Raw genomic sequence first — 12,103 nt, forward strand, 5'->3', positions numbered from 1 at the left:
CTTGTGCTGAGTAAGGTGAAGGCTACCTAGAGATAAAAACTGTGTGAAGTGGGCTTGGATACAAACCCCACTGCTCCCTATATCTGTAAGGTAAATCCAGTTGTACAGGTTTCACAGGAGATCAAGATTATTCCCAGTGTTGTAGTCAGTAGGCATATTTGCTGTGCCTGAAAGAGCCTTCTCCCTGGAACTGAATTCCTGAAAGGGTAAGAGGGTTTTGGCAGCATCTTCAGACTGGAGCCAGAACATGATCGTTTTTGTGAAAGATAAGGAGTAGGACAGACAGGATTCAGACTGGCTAGTCAGTGGTTGACCTCAGGGTGTGTGAATCCTCACTTTATTCATATTGATAATCTATCTATGGCTTTACAGTCACTGAGTAATTGATATCTGCAATAGTCTGTGCTTCTACTGAAACCTTCTTTCCAGGAGTGTTTTTGTATGTGGGAATGTTGCACACCTTGGTGTCATCTAGCTGTGTAGGCTTATCATAGAAATGGAACTGGCAAAGCATTAGACTGCTGATAAGGCTGTCATTTCACTTCTGGGTTTCCGCCTTTCATTTGCAGCTATTTTTAGATAGACTAGTAGTGTGTAGTGACTGAGGCACCAGTGTAAAATGCTAAATGACTTGCCGTGAGTTTAATAAGCTGTTCCCTTCCACTATCCTCATATTTTAATTTGTTTTTCCTTTGTTGTTTTTGTTTTTCTTCCCCTCTTCACTCTTCCATGTGTCAGCTATCTGAGCTCAGCCATGTCTTCTGTCAGGCTGTGCCTTCCAGGACGTTGCTGGTGTTCTGTGGCTGCACCAAGGCGGTGCTAAGGAGCCACCTTGGTGGTATAACCACCTTGATTGTCTTTCTGCTGCACTATAAAGAAGTAAAATCTGTGGGTGGCTCAGCCACTGTCCAGTGTGGACAGCCAGGGGTTGAAAGCCTACCTGCAACATATGCACTAAACCACAGTTGTTGCTGACGTGGTTTTACTAGACCTATTGGCAACATGCGTACTAAACCCTAGTGGCAGCTAGAATGGTTTTACTAGACCAGGGTGGGTATAGATGACTCTTTTGAAAATCATATTCACTCTGTGGTGGAAAATCATTGTACACCACAGACACCCTGAAGGAAGTGTGTATAAGCATGTTTGAACAGCACAACTCACTGGAAATAACCCCTATACATTTGTTGAAGCTATATTGGCCTATGACATTGGAAAGAATTCAGTGGAGTTGCATGGTATGTCCGCTTAGTTCAGGCTTCAGTGTTGCTGGTGTGGCTTCAAGCACAATTTAAATGGTGCTTACTTCGAATCTTGGTTACCCACACATTGTTCTCCTCTGTTTACAGTGAGGATAGCAGTCACACAGTCCTCTAAAACATGGCAGCATTTGCATAAAATGTTGAGAAGCATGTATTTAGTTCAGTGAGTAAAGTAGAAATGTGTTTGGAGCTTATGTGCTGCTGAAAGAAGAGGAGACAGTGGTCTTTACCCCCAAGAGCTTACAATATGAATGTAAAAAAATGGTCATGGGCAGGAAGTGTAAGAAGGAGTTAGATTCTATTGATCGGTGTGCTTGGCAGTAGCCTAATTGTCAAGTTTCCCAGGAGAAATCAGAGCAGATAAGTTTTAAGAAGAATTCAGGAGGAAGGAAAATGAGGTTTGGAGCTGTTTACAAGGATTTTACCTCAAATATGAGTGCAGAATGAGTAAGAGCCCAAATACAAGGAGGAACCAAAGAAGAATGCGTTCATGCATTCACATGGTCAGACTAATTGCTGAAAATGCTGATTGAAATGGCCTTCTGGATGATGGGACTTGAATGAGATTAGAGCTGGGGAAAGAAGTTGCAGTAATCAAGGTGATGAGAGCTTGGACAACAGTTTTTAGTTGTGAAGATGAACATACAGAAATAATCTTGGAAATATGTAAAAATCTTTCTGATAATTTTTGTATGGTTGAATGTGAGGGCCTGGAGAGAAATTAGAGTTGAAAATGAAGAGTTACGAGTTGTGATAGGCAAAATGGTCATTTTTATCTATATTGATGGAGGAGAAAGGTTGGAGAGCTGAGGCTGACCTGATTTTAGCTATCCTCAGCTGTTTGAAACAGATTGGGATTTTAACCTGGCTGCGAGGAGATAGGAGTGAAGAGGCAGATCTGCAAGTTGTCTGCATTGACATGGTAGATAAATGCATGTACAGATGGGGCCGGTTACTCAGAGAAAACAGGAAGTCATGAATTCCCATACCTTTTAAGCTATTCACAGATAAACAAACCCATAAACATTCTATTGTATTTATTTATTTATTTAAATGGTTTTTCATAATCTCTTTGGTTAAAACTGAAACAGAACTTATTTACCCTATTTATGTGTTCATTCATCTGTCTGTCTTAGGCATTGTAGACAAAACATGTATATATTTTATAATTTTACACATCACAGTGTATATCCCCTTACAAGACCTAGAGAAATAAATTGATGCTGGCTTATTTTAGAGGATTGTATATAGAATTATTATTTTTTTATTCACAATTCAGATTTCTTTTTTTCTTCCAGTTCGTTTTGCTATTGTATTTGTCTGTTCCATCCCTGTTATCTCTCTAGTATAGTGTACACTTAACATTTCATTTTACAGTTCTGTAATGCAGTGTTTGCCATTTACTGGCATAACCTCCTTGACCTTAGAGATACTCATTCCACACGTATCTGTTGTAGCAATTTTTTTGCCATGAATTTTCATACGTCTTCTCAACTGAAAATCTTGGGATTGTAAGAATGGTACAGTCTTTTTTTTTTATCTGTGATAAATGGAATTGCTCTCCAAAATTTTATTCTGATAGTTGAATTCAGTAATTTGAAATAAGACTAATAGTTTCCCAAATACTCATCATTGCTTCTAAAGTCATCTGGATTTTTTATCAGACAAACTGTAAGTATCAAAGCTTCCTTTAATATGATTCATTGTCCAACTGGAGGGTAATCACTAAAATGGAACGCAGACATGAACAATGACTTTAACTAAGTTGGTTCGGTTACTTTCATCCTGCTCAGCTACTTCGATTGCATTCACTCTTCTGTGGGAGCTTTTAAAGTATGTCTTTCGATAACAGCTTGTAACGGCTGTGGTACCTTCACATCTATTTCAAGGCTAAGGTATCAACATTTCAAATGCTGCTGCTAAGAAAGCTGGTGATTCATGAGCCCATAAGCCTTCAGCCATTAAACTTGCAAACAGCGAATGGTTTAGAAACGGTTTTCAGCTAGAAGCATTTTGACATATTGGTAAATATTTTCAGGCCTTACTGGCTTACAGGCCAACATTTTGAATATATATGACTACTTTTTGCCATCTCGTTACAAGACTAGGTTCAACTTTGGACATGCAGGTATCGTGAGGAGAGATAGCCCCTGCCAAGCAGCATAATTCCCAGTGCAAAGTAAGTTAATGGCTTCTATGAAAATATCCCACAAGTATCAAGGACTGTAAAACTCAAATTGAGCTTGACTGGGGGAGACCCAGTGAAATAGCTTGTTCCGTGGCTCAGCTTGACAGATGCAATGATAGAAGCAGTTCTCCTGACAAAGAGAGTTTGTCATTGAAGGATGTGGTTCGGAGGCACGTTGAACTTCTCAAAACAGGTGACAGACTGTTCTGAATGATCTCCTTCCAGGTCGTGGCCCAGCCTCACACTTGGAACAACAGCATGGACAGTGGTGCAATGGGTGCTTGCTACTGAGGAATAAAGCTTGGTATTAATTTGCTCCTGCAAATGGTCCCCATGCGATGGAAAGAGGCGCAACTTGAGTGGAGCATTCTGGTTTACTTACGAAGCCTGCTGTAAGTCTCAAGATGCTGCTCCACTTAGGCCTTAAACTGTATAGTGCATAAGTAAAATGTGAGAAATTTTGCACCTTATCACTCTGATAAACATAATAAAATGAAATAAGCAGGGAACAAATCAACCATAGCTGTGACATCTCATTAACCAGGCTCTCCCATGCCAGTATCTTTTGCCTCTTTTTTTTTGACATCTGAAGAAACCTCTGTCGAAGGCCAGCAGCAGACAGGATTTATCTCATACCAGCTGTGTGAACAGATGCCAAAAATGAAGGCTAGTTTTGGAAGCCCAGTGGTTTTTCCCTTCCCTTATGGGCATTTGTCCTAGAGTTTCCAGTGCACAAAAGCAACAGCAGCAGCATGACAGCAGGAGAGGTGCAGGACTGGGGTGCTCTTAGATAGTCTGCCCCAAGCATATTAAAGAACAATGAATGATCATCTCACTAGATCTGGTTCCTAGAGACCTGTAGGTCAGATTGCCATTTCACGAAGAACAATTGTCACAAGCATGTGAAAACCATGCCAGGCTATTCACTTTGGGACTTAAAATCAAGAACTCCTAGTAGGCTGTCAGTTGGGAAGAATAGAGAAGGGACTATCTACCTTAGTCAACTGTGGTTTGCTAATATGATGCAGATGTGAAGAAGACAGTACTGGCTTTAGCAGGTAGAATACATCTGCTGGAGAGAGAGCCCAATTAGTGTCATCACCTGAAACTCCGTGTGTGGTGCATTACACACTTCAGGCCGAAAAGTCGCAGGGTGGGGTGGCTTGGCTCAGATACCCCTAGCAAACAGAGCAGAGTGAGAGGTGCAGAGAGCAGCGCTTGACATTGCTAAAGGGCAGATTGCTCGTAGGAGGAAACAGAGGGAAGGTAGGAAAGAATTTTTTAATTGTGTGCAACAGTCCCTCTATTTCCCCACTTATTGTTTTTTAATTGAAGATGTACTCGTAGTAATTGCCATGAACTGAACTCACTTTTTTCTCTTTACATATGTTCTTAAGATGATTGTTACAATTGTATATAATTTTGCTCTTTAGTATTAATATTTTTTATTTCTTTACTGTTGTATTTGAGTTTGAATGTTAACAAAGGGCTATATAGACTTTTATCTTCTTATCCTGTTCTGCTTCATTTTGTTGTGTGTATAGATATATTTTAAATAACCTCAGCTCCTTTTAATATAAACAATTGGAACATTTCTGTTAAATTTGGTAAGAATTTTTTTAAAGAGCCCCTAACAGCTGAACTGTGAATTTTTCAGTGCCAGTCATCCCTTTGATAAGAATAAGGCTTTCTTAGTATAGTATTTTAAAGTTATGTTTTTACTGCTTCCTTTTAGTGTTTTGAAGATCAGAAGATCCTTCTGCTTTAGTATACTTGAATCATATTTTCACTTTTTAATCGAACTTTCTATCAATTTTGTTTTTAAGAAGTCCCTTTCTTTCCAGTCCTTTATAGCCTGGGCTTGACTTCATAAGAATCTCTAACTGAACCATAAACTACCTTTATAAATATCATTTTTCCTTGAAAGCTATATCTTACTGCAATGACCAAAGTTTTGTCATGTGTTAGATTAAGATGTCTGCCTAAAATCAATAATGCTGAGGTAACAACATTGGTTTCTGCTAGGCTCTCAATTACTTTCTCAGTTGTTTGTCATAGCAAGAATATATGATCAGTTGTTTCCCCTGCAGGCTATAAAACCAGCCTGGTCTCCTTTGATCACTTCTGCATACTTCACTTTTACTCTCCTAAGTGTAACACAGATTTTTAGAGCCTTGGACCTGTGAAGTAGCAAAATGATTCTTCTGTAGTCCATTCCAAGGGATAATAGCCTCCCTGTATAAAGCATCATAAATATCCTTGGACAACAGTTGGCTCTTTTGGGTTACATTGCACAATTGCTATGGAATCTGTTCCTGAATTTGCCATGCTCTTTGAAGAAATATCTGGGAGAAATTTACTTTGCAGTCTTTCCTTTGCACCTAGCGTTCCCTGTAGTCCTTTGCACCTTACATTTCCTGTTGCGCTTCTTTTGCAGGTAGTCCCTTATTCTTTGTATCTGTTTGGGTAACAAGTACAGCTCTAGAACTGCTAGTCTTTTAGTCTTTTTTTTTCTCTGCCCCCTGCACCCCCCCCTTGTGTCTTTTAAGATGGTTTCTGGTGCCATTTTGTTCTTGAAGTTGCTGCATTTTGCCACAGAGGGGAAACACAGTCATGCTGTGCTCTTTCCTGGGAGCTTTACTTTTGTTCTCTCTTGATCTCCTTTATCTGAAATAAATTACACTGTACCTGCATGATGTCAGTAAAGACTCTGCTAGGCAAAGGAATACTTGAAATAGGATAGTCTCTTGTGAAAATGGGAGCAGCTGTAATGGGGCAATTGAGTCAGCAGCTGCTTGTTATTGTAAGTGTTCTTTCCTCAAAAAGAGGCAAGTGTTTTTCTGAATGAGGCTTCAGAGGTAACGGGTAACTTGGAGAAGGTAAATTGAAGTTTTGGTACTATCATATCACTGAAGAGAAGCTGCCCTTATTTGCCTCTGGATTTTCATATGTCCTGTGTTATAAGGACAAACGTAATGATGCAGAACAGTGAACACACTATTTTGATTTGAAATAATAATAATAAAAAAACAAACCAGAAAGTTAGAAATTAATGTAGTTGCCTTCAATTTCCCATCCAGGGAGTGTATGTGAGAGGCTAGTCAGACTTGGTGGCATGAACATTTGGATTTCAAGGACATGCAGAATGCTTAACATCGCTGTACCCTGGCAAAGCCCTGCTGACATATTTCACAGTACAGAGCAGGTCTGCAGTTAGAGAGCTGTTATGTTTCCTAACAGGGTATTTGTAGCATGTTATAAACAGTAACTGCTGTAACTGAATCCTAGGCTGTGGTCCTTAAAACCCGAAGCGCTACCCAACTGGCAGAAACCTTAATGCAGTTTGCCTTTGTCTTCAGTCTAATTCATGTAGGCAACAGTGGAAAATGCCAGAGTGCTTGGGAGCTAGGCCAGGAGGAGGATAGGTATGCAGCTGGTCGTCTGTCTCACCACTTTTGAGAATATAGGTAATTACTGTGTGCCATACACCTTCCTGATGAAATGCCTTTTGGAAAATCAAAGCTGTTTGTCTGGTTCCAAGGCGGAGACAGTTTCTCTGACCAAATGGGGTTTACTAACTCTTCCAGCCTAGCTGCAGTGTCTTTCATGGACTGTTTAGCTTCTTGATGTTTATGCACCCACAGAGTTGTTGTATTCCTAAAATAAGGCATGAAATGTGGACTTGGTGTATATTGTGCAATCAGCTCAGACTTAAACAGGGCAAGTGGTGTAACAGACTGACTGTTGTGTGTCCCACCACAATCCTGGGAAACATGAGGCTCACCGCCCCTTCCCAATTCTGTACCTTTTCCATTGGTTTCTGTATTGGCATGTCCTTAGAAGTGGTAGTAGGAAGTAGTAGGTCTTCCAATGCTAAAAAACTTGCAGACCCAAATATTCACATGCTTGAAAGCCTGGCTCTAGTCTGTTGGATCAGACCTATTTCTTGTCTTAAAGCACAAAGGTGACAACTGGTCTGTTCTTAATGGACAGATAAAGTACAGTAAGAGGAAAGAAGAAGAGAAATCTAGATGCTTTGAAAGAATTTTTATCTTTTCTTCTGAGGTCGTGCATGTAAGGTGAAGGAGAAAGCTACAAGGCTATAAGGTGTGCAGGCATCGGAGGACCGCTCTTGTCACCATGCAGAGTCTGGAGTGTGGGAATCCAGGAGTACCTGGGGATTCTCTGGAGCCTTGGGAGGTTTGGCTCCACTCGGAGGATGCCAAGAGCTTCTGTTAGGCATTAATACACGTAAAACATTTGACTAAGCACGTGTCAGATGTTTCTGAGTCCCTGGCAAGGACTACTGCATGCTGGTGTTGCAGGATGATGCCATATATTGTTCTGTTTTGTTCTCTACAGTACATCAAACTCAAGCAAAGCTGCACCTTTTCAGTGTTTGGTAGTACTACAGCAAGTCATGCTTCACTTCTGTTTTCCTTGGGGTAGCACATTTTTAGAGCCTTGAACCCATGAGGTAGCAAAATGATTCTTTGAGAATCCTTTCTAAGGGACAGTAGTCTATCCGAGTGAAGTATTTTAAGTATACCCAGCACAAACCAGAACCCGAGCACAAATGGCACATACAAATGGTAATACTAGGAAGACTGACGTGAAAAATCCTGCTTCCTCTTACTGCTTTCTGCCATTATAAAGGAATTTAATTGTCTATTTAAAGTCAGTGCACAGCATCAGCATTGTTCAGTTCCTCCTAGATGTTTGTAAAAGCAAAATGTTAACTTTCATCATTAGTTGGTTATGACTGTCTGCATGTGATCTGTTGGTTGCAAGGGTTGCTTCTCCCCCCCTCATCTCCCCATCACCCTGCTTCCGTCTGAGACTGCAAAAGCCATTTAGACTATGGAGCTTGCTTCCCTTTTTGTCTGTTCTAATGCAATGCAGGGGGTGGTGAGGGGAAAAAAATCCTGGACCTGATACAGGATGACCAGAAACGAATCATTCATTTCGCTACTCTCTTGGGCAAAGAAAGGGCTATTGGTTTTTCAAGCCTGCACTATGAGAACAGATACTGAAGCAGTGAACTGTGTTTGATTCTCAGGTCAAACTCAGAGGAGGGCCTGAAAATGAGGACTGGAGACTTGACTTGTTCATGGGAAATGTAATAAAATTTGTGTGTGCAGGACAGCAAAGGAATACCCTTGTCTTTGGCTCTGAGCTGAGCCCAAAGACTGGGCAACTGTGACAAGTAACTTGAGTTGGAAAATTAGCATGGGACTTTTTAATGTTATTTGCAGGTGTACTTCTGGTACCAGCTAAGAAATTATTAATTTTGTATCTTTGCTCCAACTACTGTTTGTCTCTGAAGAAGTGCTCCATAAACCTCAATTTAAGGGGGTTCAACTTATTATCTTTAGGCACCTGCATCTGAGCAGGCTGTCTAGACTCTTGTTTGTGATTGGTGGAGAGAAACGGGTATTTCTGGGGGCACAGCTCATACCAAGGTAGATGTCCAAAAATCTCCGAAGATGAGTGAATTGTGTTCTGTAAATGCCTGTTCCTCTCTTACTCTGTATTACTAAGTCAGATGTAGGTGTCAGGGTTGTAAATGTCTCGTGTTGCATGGAGTGAATGACTGGAGCATTTGTGAATTTTGGAAGCTCAGAGAAAGGATAAGCATTAGTTACTGAAGTATTGTTATAAGAGACTGAGTTTCAGGAATTGGGATGTTTTTTCAGTTGTCCTACTTCTGTATAGAGACAGCAGGTAGAGGAGCTACTGGCAGAAGAGGTGGAAGTCTATGAATCTTCAGCTGTTACGGGAGAAAGACGTGTCTTTGTGATCGGCGTGAAACCTCATCTTTTAGCTCTTGCTTGCTTTGCATGTGTGTGTGGGGTGTGTGTGTGTAACTATGACACATTATCACCTTGCATCTTCCCTAGGCTGGAAAGGGAAATGGAATATGGTGAGACTATTGTTAATTCACTTCAGGAATACTTGGGAAGTCTCATAGATATTTATATGAAAGTAAATGAGTGAACACAGTGGCAATGTAGTCATTGAGAAACCTAGTTCCTCATTGAGACAACTGGTTCCTAGTGCCTCCTGGCATTTCCAGGCTGGAGGTGTCAGTGGTGGTTTTGTAGATGGAAGTGTGTTCTGTGTATATAGATGTTTCCCTCTGATCGTTATTACTGTATTGCAGCCTTGCTAAGGTGAAATTCCACCATTCTCTGCCAGTACCATTCAGTATTGGTCAACTGGATGTACCAGGATAACAGAACTACTTGGCCCTAGGTTTGGTGGTGGTTTTTTTTTTTCTTTTAAAAAGGGAGTTGTGACTAAGTGGAGCATGTTGTTAAAGTTCTTATTATTCTGATTAGATAGAGCAGATTAAAACATTGGTCATTCCTGTTAACCTTTTTGATTATCCCTCTTGCAGCCTGGCTTTAAGAATAGGAGGCTGGTCCCTGTAAATTCCTGTGAAAAGGGAAGGAGAAGTGTTCTCTGAGATGGCTATGGATTACTGTATTAAGTTAGAAATCTGCTTGGGTTAACTGTTCTAATGAGCTTATTAATAGCACATCCAATTTACATATATTTTGTTAAATAAATATGCTGTTAAGAACAGCTCTGTAAATAAACCCCACTTTTAATAACTTCAGTGTCCCAGTGGCTTTAAATGCAGTCCCTGATTTGAAATTACAATGGCTGATTAAGTTAGTAACTTTTAAAAAGCTTATGACTGGTGGATTTATCCAGTCAGCTTGCTTAAAATTATATGTAATACAGGAGCTCTTTCTAGCAGGCAGATGTAAAAATTTTATAAATTGTTAAGGCCCAAACTGAATATCTTTGGTTCGGCAGTTTTTGATGGAGTTTCTAGAAGGTGGTGAGCATACCAAGAAGCAAGTGTCCTTTCCTCTTTCAGGATGGTAATTCTGTGAAGCCTCTCCTCTGTACATCTGCTCACGTCTCTGCTGTCTCTTTTTTGCATGGAATCTGTCTAATAGCTGCTGCAATTAACTCCCTCTTTTTACTGTTTTATAGTATGGTAGGATTGGGCAGATATTTTACTGTTGTGTTAAGCAGCAAGATTGCTTTTTTGTTGTATCTTTATTAAGAGGAATCTCCTTCAAGTGTAGAATTGTTACATACAGACTTCTCTGTTGCCTGTTTGCACCCTATTTCTCCCCAGCACTGATTTGAGTAGAGACATAAAGTGAAACTCCTTCCATCCTGCTGTCTCCTTCAGTACTCATGGTCACAGTACTTTTCCTCCCTGCTGCATGGCCAGGTGGAACAACTTATCTCCCTGGTATTTAAAAGACCATTGAATTTAAAGAATGTACCTCCAGGACTGGGATATCCCATTATATGTTTTAGTGCTTCAACAGGGAGTGAGTAAGCAGGGTATTTGAGAGATTCCATATCGGCTTACGGTTCTGTGGTGTCTCAGTCCCACGTGTTCAGTGTTCCCACATGCTGGCCAGTCCTCCTCTTAACCCTGTCAGCACAAACCCTCCTTGCTGCTCTTGATAACTGTCTCTTTTTTTTTTTTTTTTTTTGTTTAACCTGAATGTCCTCAGCTCCCTGGATTTTCTTATGCAAGAGATAAATATTAAGGGGATTATATTTTCTTGACAAATTTCTGGTGGAAAAACACAATGTGGGAATAGTGCCAAAAAGCAGAACTTTCAGAAAATCAGTTACTTTTGCTGACCTCTTATTTCCGTCTCTGGAGTTGCTTTTGCTGTCCTTGAGGAGGTCAGAGAAGGGAAAGGATGCCCATTTCACATCTGCTGCACTGACAAGCAACCAAATGTACCTTTTGGCTAGTGGCTGGCATTTTGGCAGTGCAAAGCTTCCAACTCCCACCCTTCTACAATCAGATGGGATGAATAGCAGAGCTGTGCTATATTGCTTGTTGGCATACAGGTTAAGTACATGGGCTGCATATGAGTCTATTCATCTGAAGTTATCCTTTCAGATCACTGCCCAGTTTTCTAGCATAATCTTCTTGGAAAGGAGCTTGGCACATGTGTCTCCTTTTCTTTTGGCATGTGGGTGTATTGTATGGTGTGGGGTTTTTTCTTTTTTTCCTAGTAATTTCCTGGTGTGCAGTAGTCATCCTAAGCAGCAGCACTGGTATCAGAAAATGAATGGGCATATTGCAATCTGCAGGAAATGTCATGCCCTTCTGGTGTGGATTCTGAGGGATACAAGCTGTGGAGGGGTGTGTGTAGTGCATGTGCTATAAATTAAATATTGTCTTTGTTGCAGGCAGGGATAAGAGGGATGCTCCCACACTTTCTCTTTCTCTCTCTTGTCATTTTTAGGCATCTGAGAATGGAACAAGCCAGTCATAAAAAGCAGGGCCAGGTCAGGGTAAATAAGTACCTTCACCTGTTGTAAAATTGAGAGCAGCATTCAAATCCCTGCCTCCCCTAACACTCCTCTAGAGAATCACCCTATCGCTTGTAATTGCTTGCTTGAAAGTGTATTGGAACAGCTGAACTTCCCTGGATTAGGATAGCTTTATTATATATGCTATATTTCTGCCCTCTTCTGGACCAAAAAAAGCCTCAAACCCCAATTCATGGTTTCAGTCTTTATGGTGTGTTGGTTGTAGGCAGCTAAGCTCTGTGAAAAACAGGAGGGAAGTAGAGACAGTCAATGAAAACACCTGTTCATA

Source organism: Mycteria americana, chromosome 6 (assembly GCF_035582795.1).
Source record: "Mycteria americana isolate JAX WOST 10 ecotype Jacksonville Zoo and Gardens chromosome 6, USCA_MyAme_1.0, whole genome shotgun sequence".
NCBI lineage: Eukaryota > Metazoa > Chordata > Aves > Ciconiiformes > Ciconiidae > Mycteria > Mycteria americana.